Source organism: Crocodylus siamensis, chromosome 4 (genome assembly GCF_052110815.1).
Source record: "Crocodylus siamensis isolate JL-2025a chromosome 4, ASM5211081v1, whole genome shotgun sequence".
Taxonomy (NCBI): domain Eukaryota; kingdom Metazoa; phylum Chordata; order Crocodylia; family Crocodylidae; genus Crocodylus; species Crocodylus siamensis.
In genome coordinates, this window is record NC_143398.1 from 183,745,377 (window position 1) to 183,761,109 (window position 15,733).

Here is a 15,733-nt window from a genome sequence, read left to right on the forward strand (position 1 = left end):
AGGTTTGGACCTGTGCAACCAGGGACACAGGTGCCAGGGAAAGAGTGGAGAGGAGTTGGTAAGCAAGGCTGGTAGGCTTGCTGGGGCTGGGAGAAGCAGACAAGTCCTTAGCGGGTTAATGACCAGGTTATGAGTTGTGTCTGACTGAGACGCTGGGGTGAAATCTGAGCTGGGAAGGCTCAAGGCACAGAGTCGGAGACCTGCACAGGGAAACCCCTGTCTGCGGGTGGATGTGTTGGGATGGGGAGACAGCCCCAAGAGGCAGTGGCTGACAGAAAACAAGCCAGCATGGGTATGTGAGAGGATACATAATCACTACTGTTTTCAGTAAGTGTATTGGCAAAAGGAAACTGCTTAAGAGAATTACCTGCCAATAAAGGAAACAAAAGGGAGCCTACTGCTTGCAACAGCTGTTCAGAGCCTGTTTCACTGTGTTACCAGGAATGATTAAAGGAGACCATTTTCCCTCAGAGCAGCAGAAGCCTTGTCTCTGCCATCTAGTGATAGATCATAGGTATAGCTGTGTTGCTATTTATTGTTATGGGAAGTGGATTGTACCCAGAAGGAAATCAAATGGAGACTTTGTGCACACAATGTCCTGTGCGGGCGGCGGGAGTCAAGAGGCCTAAGAGGAGGAAGCGTCGCGTCATCGTGATTGGTGACTCCATCCTGAGAGGTACGGAGGGCCCCATCTGTCGCCAGGATCCCTCAGCACGTGACGTCTACTGCCTGCCCGGAGCGAAGATTCAGGATGTGAAGGGGATGCTCCAGTCCATCATCCAGCCCACCGATTATTACCCCATGGTCCTTGTCCATGTGGGTACTAACAATGCGGCCAGGAGAGCCCCTGATCGCCTGATGGAGGACTACCATGCTCTGGGAGGCGTGCTGAGGGAGATGGGCGCACAGGCGGTCTTCTCTTCCATCCTGCCAGTGAGCGGACGCGGCAGACGTCACGAGATGTGCATTGCGGAGACCAACTGGAGGCTACAGGAATGGTGCTTCGAGGCGGGCTTTGGCTTCCTCAGCCATGACCGGCACATCATGATGAGAGACATGCTGGGATGGGATGGGCTCCACCTTTCCCCTAAAGGTAAGCGTGTGTTCTCTTCCAGGTTGGTGAACCTCCTTCGGCGGGCTTTAAACTAGGCTCGTCGGGGGAGGGGGAAGATGAGGGCGGAGGAGACGATGAACTACCAGGCCCAGCAACAGCCAGCGAGCCCAGACCAATGGTCAAAAGGGAGAAACAGGTAAGCGATGGGGGACGGGGCATTGCTGAGACTAGGGGGTCAGTGGGCACAACCGTTGAAGGCCTCAAATGCCTCTACACGAATGCTCGAAGTATGGGGAAGAAGCAGGAGGAACTCGCCCTCCTCCTAGCTGTCACCAGCCCTGACATAGTAGGGATCACAGAAACATGGTGGGACTCATCGCATGACTGGGCGGTGAGTGTCAAGGGCTATAGGCTATACAGGAAGGACAGGATAGGAAGGAAAGGTGGAGGAGTAGCACTCTACATCAAGGAGGAATATACTTCCTCGTTAATCAGCAAGGGGGTAGAGGGGGGGCACTCTGAGGTGCTCTGGGTTAGAGTAAAAGGCAGTCCAGGGGAGAGAGACTTAACGGTGGGAGTCTACTATAGACCTCCCAACCAGGGAGAAGAGCTCGAGCTTACAGAGGCAGTGAGGGCTAAGGATGTGGTCATCATGGGGGACCTGAACTTCCCAGACATCTGCTGGGAGGAGCAGTCAGCCAAGTCTGATCGCTCACGTCGGCTCTTAGCCAGAGTGCAGGACCTCCATCTAACCCAGGAGGTGCACAGTCCCACCAGGGGAGACGCCTTGTTGGACCTAGTGCTGGCCACGGGTGATGACCTGGTGAGGGGGCTGCGGGTGATGGGCCACCTGGGAGACAGCGATCATCGCTTGCTGGAATTCACCATCCAGCGTAAGGTGGCAAAGGGCTGCAGCAAGGCAACAGCCCTAGACTTTAGGAGGGCTGACTTCAACAAGCTAAGGAGGATCGTTGGGGAAGCACTGAGGACCCAGAGGGGAAGGGAATCGGATGTCGAAGGTGAGTGGTTGCTCCTTAAGGAGACGATCCTCCATGCCCAAAGGGAGGTAATCCCAACAAGGGTCAAAGGGAGCAGGAGGGCACATAAACCCCCATGGCTCACTAAGAGCATCCGGGAATGTCTCCTTGCTAAAAGGGAGGCATATACCCAATGGAGAGATGGGGTCATCGCCAAGAAGGACTATGTTACAGTCGCCCGAGGATGTAGGGGGGCAGTCAGGAGGGCCAAGGCAGAGTTGGAGATAGGACTAGCTTCCCGGATTAAGGACAATAAGAAGTCCTTCTTCAAATACATAGGGGGTAAAAAGAGGGTCCCGGGTAATGTGGGGCCCCTGCAGGACACGATGGGCAACTTAGTCATCACGCCAGATGACAAAGCTAACATATTTAACGATTTCTTTGCCTCTGTCTTCCTAAGTAGGGACCAGTTCAGCCACCTCCCTGCTGGGCCCCCCTCGGGCCCCGAGAGAGACACGCCTGGGCCAAGGGTTAGCGAGGAGTTAGTTAGGGTACTTCTGGAGAGGCTGGACGTGTTCAAGTCCGCTGGTCCGGACGATCTTCACCCTAGGGTTCTACAGGAACTGGCCGAGGTCATTGCGGGACCCCTGGCGCGGCTCTATGAGCACTCGTGGTGCTCTGGCGAGGTGCCGGAGGACTGGAAGAGGGCCAATGTGGTCCCTATCTTCAAAAAGGGAAAAAAAGAGGACCCGGGAAATTACAGGCCAGTTAGTCTGACCTCAATCCCGGGTAAGCTCTTTGAAAAAATTATCCTGGCACACATCCAGGAGGGCCTTGCGGGGGAATGCATGCTCAGGGGCAACCAACATGGGTTCATCAGTGGCAGGTCTTGTCAGACCAACCTGGTGGCCTTTTACGATCAGGTCACCAAATCATTAGACGCAGGGGTTGCTGTGGATGTAGTCTTTCTGGACTTCCGGAAGGCTTTCGACACTGTCTCTCACCCTGTCCTCATCAAAAAGCTGGGAGACTGTGGTGTCGATGCCCACACGGTCAAATGGGTCGCCAACTGGTTGGAGGGCCGCACCCAGAGGGTGGTAGTGGATGGGTTCTTCTCGACCTGGAAGGATGTGGGCAGTGGGGTTCCGCAGGGCTCGGTCCTCGGGCCCGCACTGTTCAACATCTTCATCAGTGACTTGGATGAGGGGGTGGAAAGCACCCTGTTCAAGTTTGCTGATGACACTAAGATGTGGGGGGATGTGGGCGCACTAGAAGGGTGCAATAGGCTACAAGCTGACCTTGACAGGTTGCAACGGTGGGCGGATGAGAATAGGATGTTTAACACTGATAAGTGCAAGGTGTTGCACATGGGGAGGAAGAACCGGCACCACACTTACAGGTTGGGGAACTCCCCTCTTGCCAGCACGGAGACGGAAAAGGATCTTGGAGTCGTCATTGACTCCACGATGAACATGGGCCGGCAGTGTGGGGAGGCAGTCAAGAAGGCCAATCGTACCCTGTCATGCATCCACAGATGCATCTCGAGCAGGTCCAGGGAGGTGATCCTCCCCCTCTATGCAGCACTGGTCAGGCCGCAGCTGGAGTACTGCGTCCAGTTCTGGGCGCCACACTTCAAGAGGGACGTGGACGATATGGAAAGAGTTCAGAGGAGGGCCACTCGTATGATCAGGGGTCAGCAGGGCAGGCCTTATGAGGAGAGGCTACGGGACCTGAACCTGTTTAGCCTCCACAAGAGAAGGTTAAGGGGGGACCTTGTGGCCTGCTACAAACTGGTCAGGGGGGATCAGCAGGTATTGGGGGAGTCCCTGTTCCCCCGTGCGCTGCCAGGAGTGACCAGGAATAACGGTCACAAACTGGCGGAGGGTAAGTTTAGATTAGATATTAGGAGGCGCTACTTCACAGTCAGGGCGGCTAGGGCCTGGAACCAGCTTCCAGGGGAAGTGGTGCAGGCTCCTAGCCTGGGGATTTTTAAAAGGAAGTTAGATGAGCACCTTGCCGGGGTCATCTGACTCCGGTGCTCTTTCCTGCTAAGGCAGGGGGTCGGACTAGATGATCTACCTAGGTCCCTTCCGACTCTAGCTACTATGAAACTATGAAACTATGAAACTATGGAGGGGGTGGGAACTGTTTTAAACGGTTATAATGAGATGAATTTAGTTATTTAGGTTGTTTAACACAAGTGGGACCACCCAGTGTGCTGGAATTATCCACCTAATGTTGTAGTTGTAAATTTATTCTAAATAGTTAGTTTTATTAACTATTGTTATTATATTTCTTTCTTTATTTTTTTCCTGTGTATAAATTACTTGTGGATAATAAAAAAGAATATATTCATTGGGTTCAGAGGTAATTCCTGGGTGGTGATGGTTAGGGACACACCTCTCCACAGGACACCTCAGTCAGTAGTCTGCCTAAGGGGTTCCTAAGGCTACTGGCACCCTAAGAACCCAAAATACAGTGCCTCACCCAGCTTTAGCATGCTGGCACAGGTTACATTAGAATAAGAACATTCAAATTCTTTGGGAAAGATCTTTAACTTCTACAAATCAGTGTACGTATTAGGGCTGTGCAAAGCTTCAGGTGCCAATCCGATTCAGAGGAGATTCAGCCTGATTCGATGGCTGAATCTCTGAATCTGAATCAAATCAGGGGACCAATTAAAAGGTCTGAATTGATTCAAAGCTCTCTGAATCAATTTGGAAAGATTTGGAGAGTTGTAGCAATTTGGGTAGCCCCACCCACTGCAGCAGGGAGCTAGACCTGGACTCCGAGCTGGTAAGTAGGGCGTGGCAGAGGGGAGGCTGGAGGAGTATGGAGGGGACCATGGAGGGACCCCTGCTAGGCCCCATATGCTGCCTGCTCCCCCAGTCCCCCTGAGCACCTCCCAACCCCCGCATGCTCTCCCAGCCTCCCTCCCATGGCTGCCCTGCCAACCCCAGTTCCCTGGCCCTTTAAAAAAAAGCACCCACTCACCAGCTGCTGCCTGGCAAGGGGGCGATGCCTGCTGCACCCACTGCCCCACACTGCATGGGGGGCTCTGCCATGAGCCCCCTGACCTCTTCCTGCTCTCCCATCCCCCCATGGCTGCCCCGCCCACCCCAGCTCCAGCCCTTTAAGAAAAAAACACCCCCCCCAGCCTCACCAGTTCCTGCAGTGGCCTTGGGGCTTCTGGGGGTTCATGCAGAGCCCCCCATGTAATGTGGGCCAGTGGAGGGCAGCAGTGATCACCCCTCTGCTGGGCAGCAGCCAGTGAGTCTGGGGTTTTTTGTTGTTTTTTTTTTAAGGGCCGGGAGCTGGGGCAGCTATGAGGGGGCTGGGAGAGTGGGTGGGGATCTGAGGGCTCATGGCAGAGCCCCCCCACGTGGCATGGGGATTACCCCCTGCCGGGCAGGAGCTGGTGAATGGGGTGGGTTTTTTTTCAAAGAGCTGGGCGGTTGGGGCAGCCATTGCTGTGGCTGGGAAAATGGGTGGGGGATGGGGCCTGTGTGATCTGGAGGTTTAGCTGATTTGGCAGCAGAATCACTGAATTGAATCACTGTCCCCCAAATAGGCTGATTCTGAATCCGAAGTGAATACTAGCCGCTTTGCACAGGCCTAGTACATATACTAACTTAAGTTGAACTTGTGTGATTTATACCACCTGAACAACTGACTTTCTATCCTTCAGCAATAACTGTTGTGAAATATATGGCAATATATACCCAAGTACAGTATCAGACACTACCTATACTGAACTATCATTAAGTTCATAGTAATTCATTACATTGTTTTAGATACACATGTGATGTAAATTAGGTCATAATTCTAATACTATAAAAGCCTAAGTATGTCTGTTTGTATGTGTTTGTCTGTCCATAACACTTTACTCACACTCTCATTGGCTGATAGAAACAGCCAGAGTGCTCCAAGCATGGGGGAGCACCACCATGATTCGGAAGTGGTGCTGAGAACTGGATAGGAGGTGGGGGAGTTGGCCTCAGCTCACCCACCCCATTCCCTGCAAGAGACAGAACAGCAACAGCATAGGGCATTAGGTGGTGGCACTCAATCCCAGCCTCCTGCCCCCAACATTCTTAACGGGCAATTGGCTAGTACTTCTAAACATTAGGCCTGTGCAAAGCAGCAAGTATTTGCTTCGGATTTGGTCAATTTGGAGGACAGTGATTTGAATCACTGCCCCAGTTCGATCTGGCCAAATCAGATCTGAAAGATTTGCCGCTTCTTCAGAGATTCAGCCATAGACTAAACAGGCAGCTGACAGCTGCCTCCATCTGGTAAGTCTGTTGGGGTTGGCGGAGGGTAGGGACATGGGGGAGGGAGGGACTGGGGCTGGAGCAAGCTGCCCAGCTAGGGCAGGGGGGCACATTACTTGGGGAGTGGGGTGGCAGGGTGCAGGATGTGAGCACGGCAGCACTTAGAGCAGGGGCTCTGCCCTGCTGCCACTTGCCCAGCCGGGGCAGGGAGAGGGCAGTATGCAGGTGTGTCTTACTCTAGGTGGAGGGGGGCAAGCAGCAGCAGGGCATAGCCCCCACTTCCAGCACTGTTGCGACCACATCCCATGCTCCCCCACCCTGGCTCACAAGCAGTGGCAGCACCCACCCCCCTACACTTGTCTGGCAAGTGGCAGCAGCGCAGATTCCCCACTCCTAGCGCTGCCACACCTGCATCAGCACTTAGAGGAGAGACACTGCATGGCTGACATTTGCCCAGCCAGTGTGGTGGGTGCAGGGGGGCGGGCACTGCCGCTGCTTGCCAGCTGGCATGGGATGTGGATACAGCGACGCCGGGAGTGAGGGTTATGCCCTGCTGCTGCTTACCCCCTCCCACCCGGAACGAGTCGTGCCCGCATCCCACCCTCCCACATCAATCATCCTATAGGGGCCTACTGCGTAGACTTATGACAGCAATGAAGTAAAAGACAATTATGTTAGGGACCCAATCCTACATGCTGTATTGTGACAAAACTTCTGTTGTTCTTGGAAATATTTTGAAGACTGTCTACAGAATCAAGCCCTTCGGTGGTACTGCAAATGCCCTATGCTGATCACATATATGGTGCCATGCTTTAGAAGACAACATATTTTTATTTTAGTTTAATGAAATGCTACAATGGTAAGACTGAAAACCGTCCATCAATTTTCTTTCTTTGGCATTCAATTCAACAAGATACTCTTCTCCCTTAATTATTAAATTCTCTTTTCAATCAAATGGTACTCTTCCTAGTTCTTTGTCCTCCAGACTATTCTAAACTGGTCGCCCCATATCTTTGTATGTCATCTCAATCATTGGCACAATTACAATATCTACAGGAAGATGTGTTCAGACAATAATGAACATGTGAAAATTTATCTTACTATATTTCATTATTAAGTTAGTTTGCCAGTAAAACAGTTGCTGTCCACAAGGTGTTTTTCAAGGAAACTAACCCGCACACACGCACGTATATATGATGTAGCTTTGGAGCACACAGTAAGCAAGCTGCACTAACGCTAATATGCTGAGACAACTACTTGAGAGGAAATTTAAATCAAAAGTATTATAATGGAAAATGCCCTTAAAAGTATGTATTCATAGTTTGATATATGCATAATTAAATGCATAATGCCATGCTCATTGACATAGGAATTATATATATAGTTAATATGTGAGCCCTGAAAAAACTAGGAAGAGAAAAATAGATGGTGAATTTAGTAATATAAAATATCTGCCTCCCTTAATACTCATTTCTTATTCTCACAGACTAAACTAGGTACTTTTGATATTACAACTTGAAAAGATGCCAGTAGTCATATAAAGTTGTCAGCATATTTTGCATGGTTTGATATGCTATACATTAAAATACCATATTTCCAAGGGGCTCATTGGAACTGGTTATAGTGTTATGCAGAGGCTTGTGTTACGAAATGCTGATCAGTTTGAGCTGATACACTAAGGGGATGTCTACAGTGTGGGAGTGGTATGTCTGGCCATACCATTCCAGAGCCATCCTCATCCAGTTAAGCTCAAATGCACTGTCTAAACCTGGAATTAGGCCAATGAGACCACTCCAAGTCATCTCTAGTTGTTACTCTCAAATGTCCAAATACTGAGGTTGCAAAAGGGGCCTTATCAATGTGGTTCCAGATTCAGAGCACGCCTGCAGGAACAGATATGTGGTGTGTGATAAAGAATGTCTCAGCTGGGATATGCTGCCATCCTGGTCAAGGGTGTCAAACTTATGACCAAAGGCTGGATCCAACAAATGAAGCCATGCTGTGGATCCTGTGGGGCTGGGGCAAACCAAGGTGGAGCCCGCTGTCTAAATCCAGGGCACAGAGCCCCACTGTGGGGGTGTGGTGGTGGTGAGGAGCAAACAACTATGTTAATCTCACTTCATTCATCTTGTGGATGCTAGCTTCACCACCACATCCGGAACTGGCCCACAAGGAACCCTGCAATCTGGATTTGGCCCAGGACACAGAATGAATTTGATACACCAGCCCTATATGAAGCAGGCCTCTAATTGCTTGACTTTGAGTGATTTTCAAACACCACAACTAACTTTTTTTTTTTTTTTTTGAAAGTCGACACCTGCTGTTAAGGGTTGTCCATTCCAGGACTTCATATTTCCTACAGTATCCTTTTCCTTTTTTCCCGTTTAACTTTATTCTGTATAACAAGTCGCTTTCAGCACAAACCCTGTGAACCTCTATAATTTAAAGTTAAAGCCACAACCCAAACTATGTAGCAAACTTTTACATAAAGAGAGCTCCTACCCTGGTACAGCAACAACAAAGTTAACACATGATTTCACTATGTACAGTATGACTGGAGAGCTGGAGCCAAGCAGTGAAAATTTCACCATGTTGTTGGCATCTGGAACAGAGTTGCAGTTAAATGTTTGACTGCTTGCTCATAAACTCTCCTGTACTAATGCACTTCAGAAATCACTTGCTGGTTAGATTCAGTACAGCTTGGGAGTTGCAGCTTTTCCACCAGGAAATCATAAAGCCATTCAACTCAAATGATCTGCAATGAAAGGTGGGAAACTAACAAAACTTACTGGGCATTTTTTCTTTAAAAGTCATGCTCTAATGAGGTTGTTTAAAGCTCTTACTGCTTTCTTCAGAAATGTTGGCTCCAACCATGCTCCAACTGCATTGTCATTGGACCTGTGCCCTGGATTTAGGCAGCAGGCTCCACCTTGGGTTGCTCCAGGTGTCAATATGATTGTCTCAACTCGTTTACAACATGGTTTTAATGTATCCATTACCCATGTTGCATAAAGGGACCTTTTTGAATCCAGCTTCTCAAACTTTAAATAAGGACAGTTTGTGAAAACTAAAAAACCAATGCTAATGAGCAGTAGAATTAGTCTACTGTGCTACATTTGCACAGTAGCACCAATTATGACACATTACATTTAGTACCTGTAATTACGGTACATTAATGAATGTGTAAATGCACCCAGCGAGAGGGAAACTAATTGACACAAAAAAGTGAGGCAATTTACTCTAGGTTACACAGGGGTAAGTGGCAGAGCTGAGAAAAAGAGCAAAATATTTAGTCTCCCAATCAGCATCCTCTCCACTAGACTGTTTTGCTTCTCTGCCTTATTAAGGAGAACTTCGCAGTTCCTTTGTATCTTTTACCCTTCCAGATATTTTCTAATATTGAAAAATATAATTGCAATAAGTTAATGGATATTCAGTTTTACACCAGACCCCTCTGAACATTTTTTCTCAACTGCTTTTTCTCAACACTACATGTTGAGTTCTTTACAAAAAAAACAAGGAAGATGTAACAGAAAAATTTTGAAAGTAGCTAAGGTCCATACTATAACATTTTTTCAGAATAGCTGTATCACCTGGGATGTGAAAATATCATACCCCTTTGCTGATATAGCTACACTAGCAAAACCCCTACTATGAGTAGAGCTATGTCAAAATAAGAGGGCTGTTATTGAATTAACTTATGTTGCTTGGGGAGATGGTGTACTACATTGGTAGAAAGACTGTTTTTATTGGCTTACATTGCTTCTTCCTTAGGGGGCTCTGCCAATACACAGCTCTAGGGATAGAAAATCCGTAGTGTAAACAAGTTCTCAGAGGAGAAGGTGCCCAAATACGATTTTCAGAGACTTGTCTACTCTTGAGGAGTTAGCGTGCAGTAAGCTAGGGTGCATATTTTTAGCAGCTTAATTACTCTTTACTGGTTTTCATGGGAGAGTTACTCTGCAGTAAGTGAAACTATATTTTTTTTTACCTCACTCCCCCTCCATGTGGCTTTGCACATCAATGTAAGCTACACCTGGCTTTAGAACAGCAGGTGACCAGTAGCTTCTTGTGGTAGGCACTATTATAGCAGCTCACCACTAAGGTACATAAAGAGATGCAGTTTCTCCTGGGAGAGCAGCTAGTCCCCCAGGAAAAACCACATGAGTACAGATGTTCAGGAGTTTTCTTCCAGAGGAAAAATGGCCATGTCAGGAGAAAAATAACCCAGGGGACAACGAAGGTTGAATCACTTCCTGGGAGAGTTTCTCCTGGAAGAGTGAATGTCTGTACACATTCTCTTCTGAGAGCAGCCACAACACAGTTCTTCACCATCCCAGGGTGCTTTTCTTCTACCCACCTTTTCCCTGTTCCCAGGGAGGCACTGTGTTGCTGGCTTGACTCTACTGCTCCAGCCAACAGGGAGCAGAACATGCTTCCTTCACACACCCACATTCTGCTGCAGGGAGACGCAAGCTGTCTGTACAACCTGAGTCAGCCAATCAGGATTGCTCTGTGCAGTGCTGCCATCTGTCTCTGAGCAGACTGAAGGACTCTACACAGCATGCTGAGATGTATGGGGGTGAGCAATCCAGTGTCTGTTCAGACATCTCTGGGTAAGTTTTTCTGCCAGGAAAACAATCCTATGAGAATTCTCCCAAATCATTTGAACATGTGTACTCAGCTTCAGTTTTTGAAGAGTTGGTAATAATTAACCCTAAATAATTGCAGACAGATAACCTTTATACTGATGTAGTTTTATCTTTCATTTTCCCCAGGTTAATTCTATGCTGGATTCAAGTACATCATTCTAGTATAGAAGTTTAGATACTCTGCCTGGCTCTTGTTGACGCTAGTGTAAAGGTTGATTTCACCACTGTAAACATATTGTCTGAATAAACCACAAGTATGAGATAGTCCTCTTTGAAAGTGAAATAAAACTAAGTAGTGCCTCATACAGAGATAAATGAACACTAGGAATATCCACACGGGGAGTTAGTGTACTGAAATTTCATGCTAGTTTACTAGTGTTCTTGTGTAGACAAGCCCTCAAATATGTAAAAGCAGAAGTTTCCTCAGACGTTAGGAGCTTCTAAAACGTATTAAGATCTATAAACCAAGCCACATTCAAACTTCCTATACCTTCAACACTCTTTGTTTGTGATAAATACTAGTATAAATCCAGACTGAAAATATAATGGCAGGAATCAGTTTTCAAACAGCCTACACAAATCCAACCAAGTAAAATGCTTTGAAGGCAAACAATTATTAACTGATTGCTGCACTTTTCAGAGGCAGCAATGAAAGCTCTCATTCACAAGTGCTGTACAAACAATGATAGACATTCTTCTAAACAAAGAAATACAGATGTTTATTTTTTCTCCCTCCTTCCTCTATACAAGCTGTACGTAGGCTAAGAGACATAGGGGTGCATTCAGATGAGCCTGCACGTACCTCTTGCAGCATTTCAAACCCCTTTGAGATGCTGCAAGAGGCAAGTGCAAGAACAAAAAAAATGTTTCCCCCTCTGCAAATTTGCAGCAGGGGATCAAAATTAGACCCCTGGATATCCAGGGGTCAAACAAAAACCCAGGGGAAAAAAAATGGGTCAGGGCACAGTCTGGGACTGTGCTCTGAGGCAACCAGAGGATCAGTCCTCCAGAGATGCTTTGATACAGTGCCAGAGTGTCTCTGTGGATTGGCCCTTTCCCTAGTCCTGAAGCACGCTGCCTGCCCATGCTGCGCAGGCAGCAATGCAAGCTCCAGGGACCTGGACCTGGCTTTTGCCAGGTAAGCAGGGGGTTGTGGGGCTGGAGGAGGGGGGAGGGGACCTTCTCCAACTCCCCATTCATTCCCCCCACCCCAATTCATTCTCCCTGCTCCCATGTCATTCCTCTAGCTCCTGGCTTGCTCCCCCCACTACCTGTTCATTCTCCCCACCCCTGGTTAGTTCCCCCTGTCCCCCATTTGTTCCCCTAGCTCCATGCTGGCTCTTCCAACCCCCCCCCCCCCCCACTCACCGGCAATACCTGAGAATGATCAGGAGACTGGAGACAGCCCTGGAGACATTCTCCATGCTGTCTCCAGCCCCCTGCTCCTTCCCTTGCTTGTCTTAAGCCTCAGGAGAGCAGGGAACAGCAGGTGAATGTCTCTGGGGCTGTCTTCAGCCCCTTGCTCCTTCCCTTGCTGTCTCCAGTCTCCTGAGGCTGGAAACAACCAGGGGAAGGAGCAGGAAGCTGGAGACAGCAGGGGAAAGTCTCTGGGGCTGTCTCCAGCCCCCTGCTCCTTTCCCTGCTTGTTTCCAGCCTCAGGAGAGCAGGGGACATCATGGGGATGTCTCCCAGGCTGCCTTCAGCCCCCTGCTCCTTCCCCTGCTTGTCTCCAGGGAGCAGGAGGCTGGAGACAAGCAGGGGAAGAAGCAGGGGGCTGAAGACAGCAGGAGTGTCTCCAGGGGCTGTCTCAAGCCTCCTGCTCCCTCCTGAGGCTGGAGACAAGCAGGGGAAGGAGCAGGGGCACTGGAGACCAGGAGGAGGCTGGAGACAAGCCCCTGGAGATGAGTTGGAGACTTCCCCTGCTGTCTCCAGCCTCCTGCTCATTCTCTGCTACTGCCAGTGAGTGTGGGGGGCCTGGGAGAGCAAGTGGGAAGCTGGGGGAATGAACAGGAGATGGGAGGAATGAACAGGGGGTAGGGGAAATGAACAGTGGATGGTGGGAATGAATAGGGAGCAGGGGGAACGAGCCTCCTGTTCATTCTCTTATTCTCTCCAGCCTTCTGCTAGTTCTCTTACTTATCTCCAGCCTCTGTGGGGGGGAGAGCGGGGCAGGAGCTGTAGCCCCTGGAGGGGTCTGGGACCCTGCAGGTAGGATAGTCCATGTGCTGTGGGGGGGGGGGGGCAGGAGACCACTGGTGATGCACAGGGGGTGCACTTGTATCCCTTGAGCATGGTGGTGCACCTCTTCAAAAAAGGCACTGCCAACACTGTCGGCAGTGCCTGTGGGTGGTTGCCCTCACACCCACAGTCCCCCCACACAGTGACTCACATCCCCCCACACCCACCCAGATTGGCTCAAGGGTTGTACTCAGAGGGTGGTGGTGGAAGGGTCATATTCGACCTGGGGGGAAGTGGGCAGTGGAGTCCCCCAGGGCTCGGTCCTTGGGCCTGCGCTGTTCAATTTCTTCATCAGCGATTTGGACGGCGGGGTGAAATGCAACCTGTTTAAATTTGCTGATGATACCAAAATTTGGGGTGAGGTGAGCACGCTAGTAGGGAGGGAAAGACTGCAACAAGACCTGGATAGGTTACAGGAGTGGGGTGACATAAACAGGACGCGTTTCAATACTGACAAGTGCAGGGTGCTGCACTTAGGCAGTAGAAACCAGCAGCACATTTATAAAATGGGAAACTCCCTTCTTGAGAGCGTGGAGGTAGAAAGGGATCTTGGAGTCATTACTGACTCCAAGATGAACATGGGCCAACAATGCGAGGTCATGGTTGGCAGGGCTACCATGTCGTGCATCCACAGGTGCATCTCAAGTAGGGCCAGGGAGGTGATCCTCCCCCTCTATGCGACGCTGGTTAGGCCACAGCTGGAGTACTGCATCCAGTTCTGTGCGCCCCATTTCAGGAGGGATGTGGACAACATTGAAAGGGTCCAGAGGAGGGCCACCCACATGATCCGGGGGCTACAGGGCAGACCCCACATTGAAAGACTGCGGGACCTAAAGCTGTTCAGCCTTCACAAGAGAAGGCTGAGAGGGGACCTGGTGACTGTCTATAAACTCACTAGGGGGGACCAAAAGGGTTTAGGGGAGACACTGTTTCCCCTAGCGCCCCCTGGCATGACAAGGAACAATGGACAGAAATTATTAGAGAGTAGGTTTAGATTAGACATCTGCAAGAACTACTTCACAGTTAGGGCGGCTAGGAGCTGGAACCAACTTCCAAGGGAAGTGGTGCTGGCTTCTACCCTGGGGATCTTTAAGAAGAGGCTTGATGACTACCTGGCTGGACTCATTTGAGTCCAGTCCTTTCTCCTGCCCAGGCGGGGGGGTCGGACTTGAAGATCTACAGGGTCCCTTCCGACCCTACTTCTATGATTCTATGATATGATTCTATGATTCACCCCCCTTCCCATCCCCTCCGGCAAACCCCCCCCATCTTCTTATCATATACCCACCATGTGATAAGGAAACCCAAAGCAAACATTAAAACATATAGATATTTAGGATTTATTTTATTATGATGCTAGACACTGGTAGGCTTCTAAATTACTTTAACATTGTAAATACAGCAATAAAACATTGCCCATCTGATCAATCCCCCTTTCTCTCTCTCTCTTCTGTTCTAATTGTGGAAGACTGTGGATTTTTTGATATTTTAAAAAGTGAATTTGGGATGCTGCTTCAGCAGTCTAGCTGACACAAGGGGCTAGTGTCCCCAGATACCAATTGCCTGGACCCCAGAAGCTCCTGAGGTCAAGTAACCCTGAGCTACTTGCCAAGGCAGGTTTTTGTACTGCTGGGGCCAGGACAGGGAAGGTTTTTCTACTACTGGGGACAGTACAGGTGCTGGCCCTGGGCTCTAGCTCCCCCTGGCTGCAGATCTGGGAGGAGTCAGGCAGAGTTATTTGTGCCAAGTGGCACAATTTGCTCCATAACAAAATGCCTGTCCGAGCACATGCGCCGAGGCAAAAAGCCCTGGCTCAAATTTGCACCACTTCTATTTGAGCTGCTGCAAGTGCATGTGCTTGCATGTGTGGATGTACCCATAAAGACCAAGCTGCTTTTAGCAGAGATAGCTAGCATATTTCTGAACTCAGAATTTGAGAAAGAATTAGACGGTACATCTTGAAACAAACACATTGTCCAGACCCACCCTGCAATGAGATCACTGGGAGATGCCTAGTGGCCCATCCCTGCAGCCCAGTGATGTTAATGACATCCTCTGACTGCTTGTAGCTGCTGTGCTACAGTTATGTTTTCTTATTCAGGATTAGCATAAAGTAGCAACAGTTGGGCTATTGACTTTAGTGGTATCAGGATGGTCTTTATGTGGTGGTAAAAGACACCAAGGGGTCCCTTCAGTCAGGAAAAGGCAAGCAACCTACAAGCAGGTTCTCCTCCATTAACTTAGATGAGAGATTGTGGCCGTTAATCTCATCCAGTGACATCAGAGAGAGGATTAAAAAGCTTCCCACCCCAGCCAGTTAATTGTTCCACTGTGGTTCTAAAAGATGCGCTGCAGCTATAAACACATACATAAATTTCCTCTATTGAAAATAATCTTATCCAGATGTATGAATTCTTCCATTTTAAAATGCTGATATGCAAATGAACATACACTGTATGAAGAACTGAAGTGAAATAAACCCAAACCTATACACATTCAAGACCGAAAAAAATTAAGTTTGGCATATGTGACTGAGCG

General features: G+C 49.1%; 1 long non-coding RNA gene across 2 annotated transcripts in view; it reads left to right on the forward strand.

Moving 5' to 3' along the window:
* The first annotated feature begins 711 nt into the window (after positions 1-711).
* LOC149867308 (uncharacterized) overlaps positions 712-15,733 on the forward strand; it is a 34,264-nt gene continuing 19,242 nt past the window's right edge. Inside the window, exons 1-2 of one of the 2 annotated variants that reach the window (XR_016442014.1) lie at positions 712-1,250; positions 8,616-8,666. This is a non-coding gene — a long non-coding RNA (uncharacterized LOC149867308). Of the gene's footprint in view, positions 1,251-8,615; positions 8,667-8,998; positions 9,073-15,733 lie in introns of those variants that run through there. The other variant, XR_016442015.1, reaches the window with a different exon arrangement.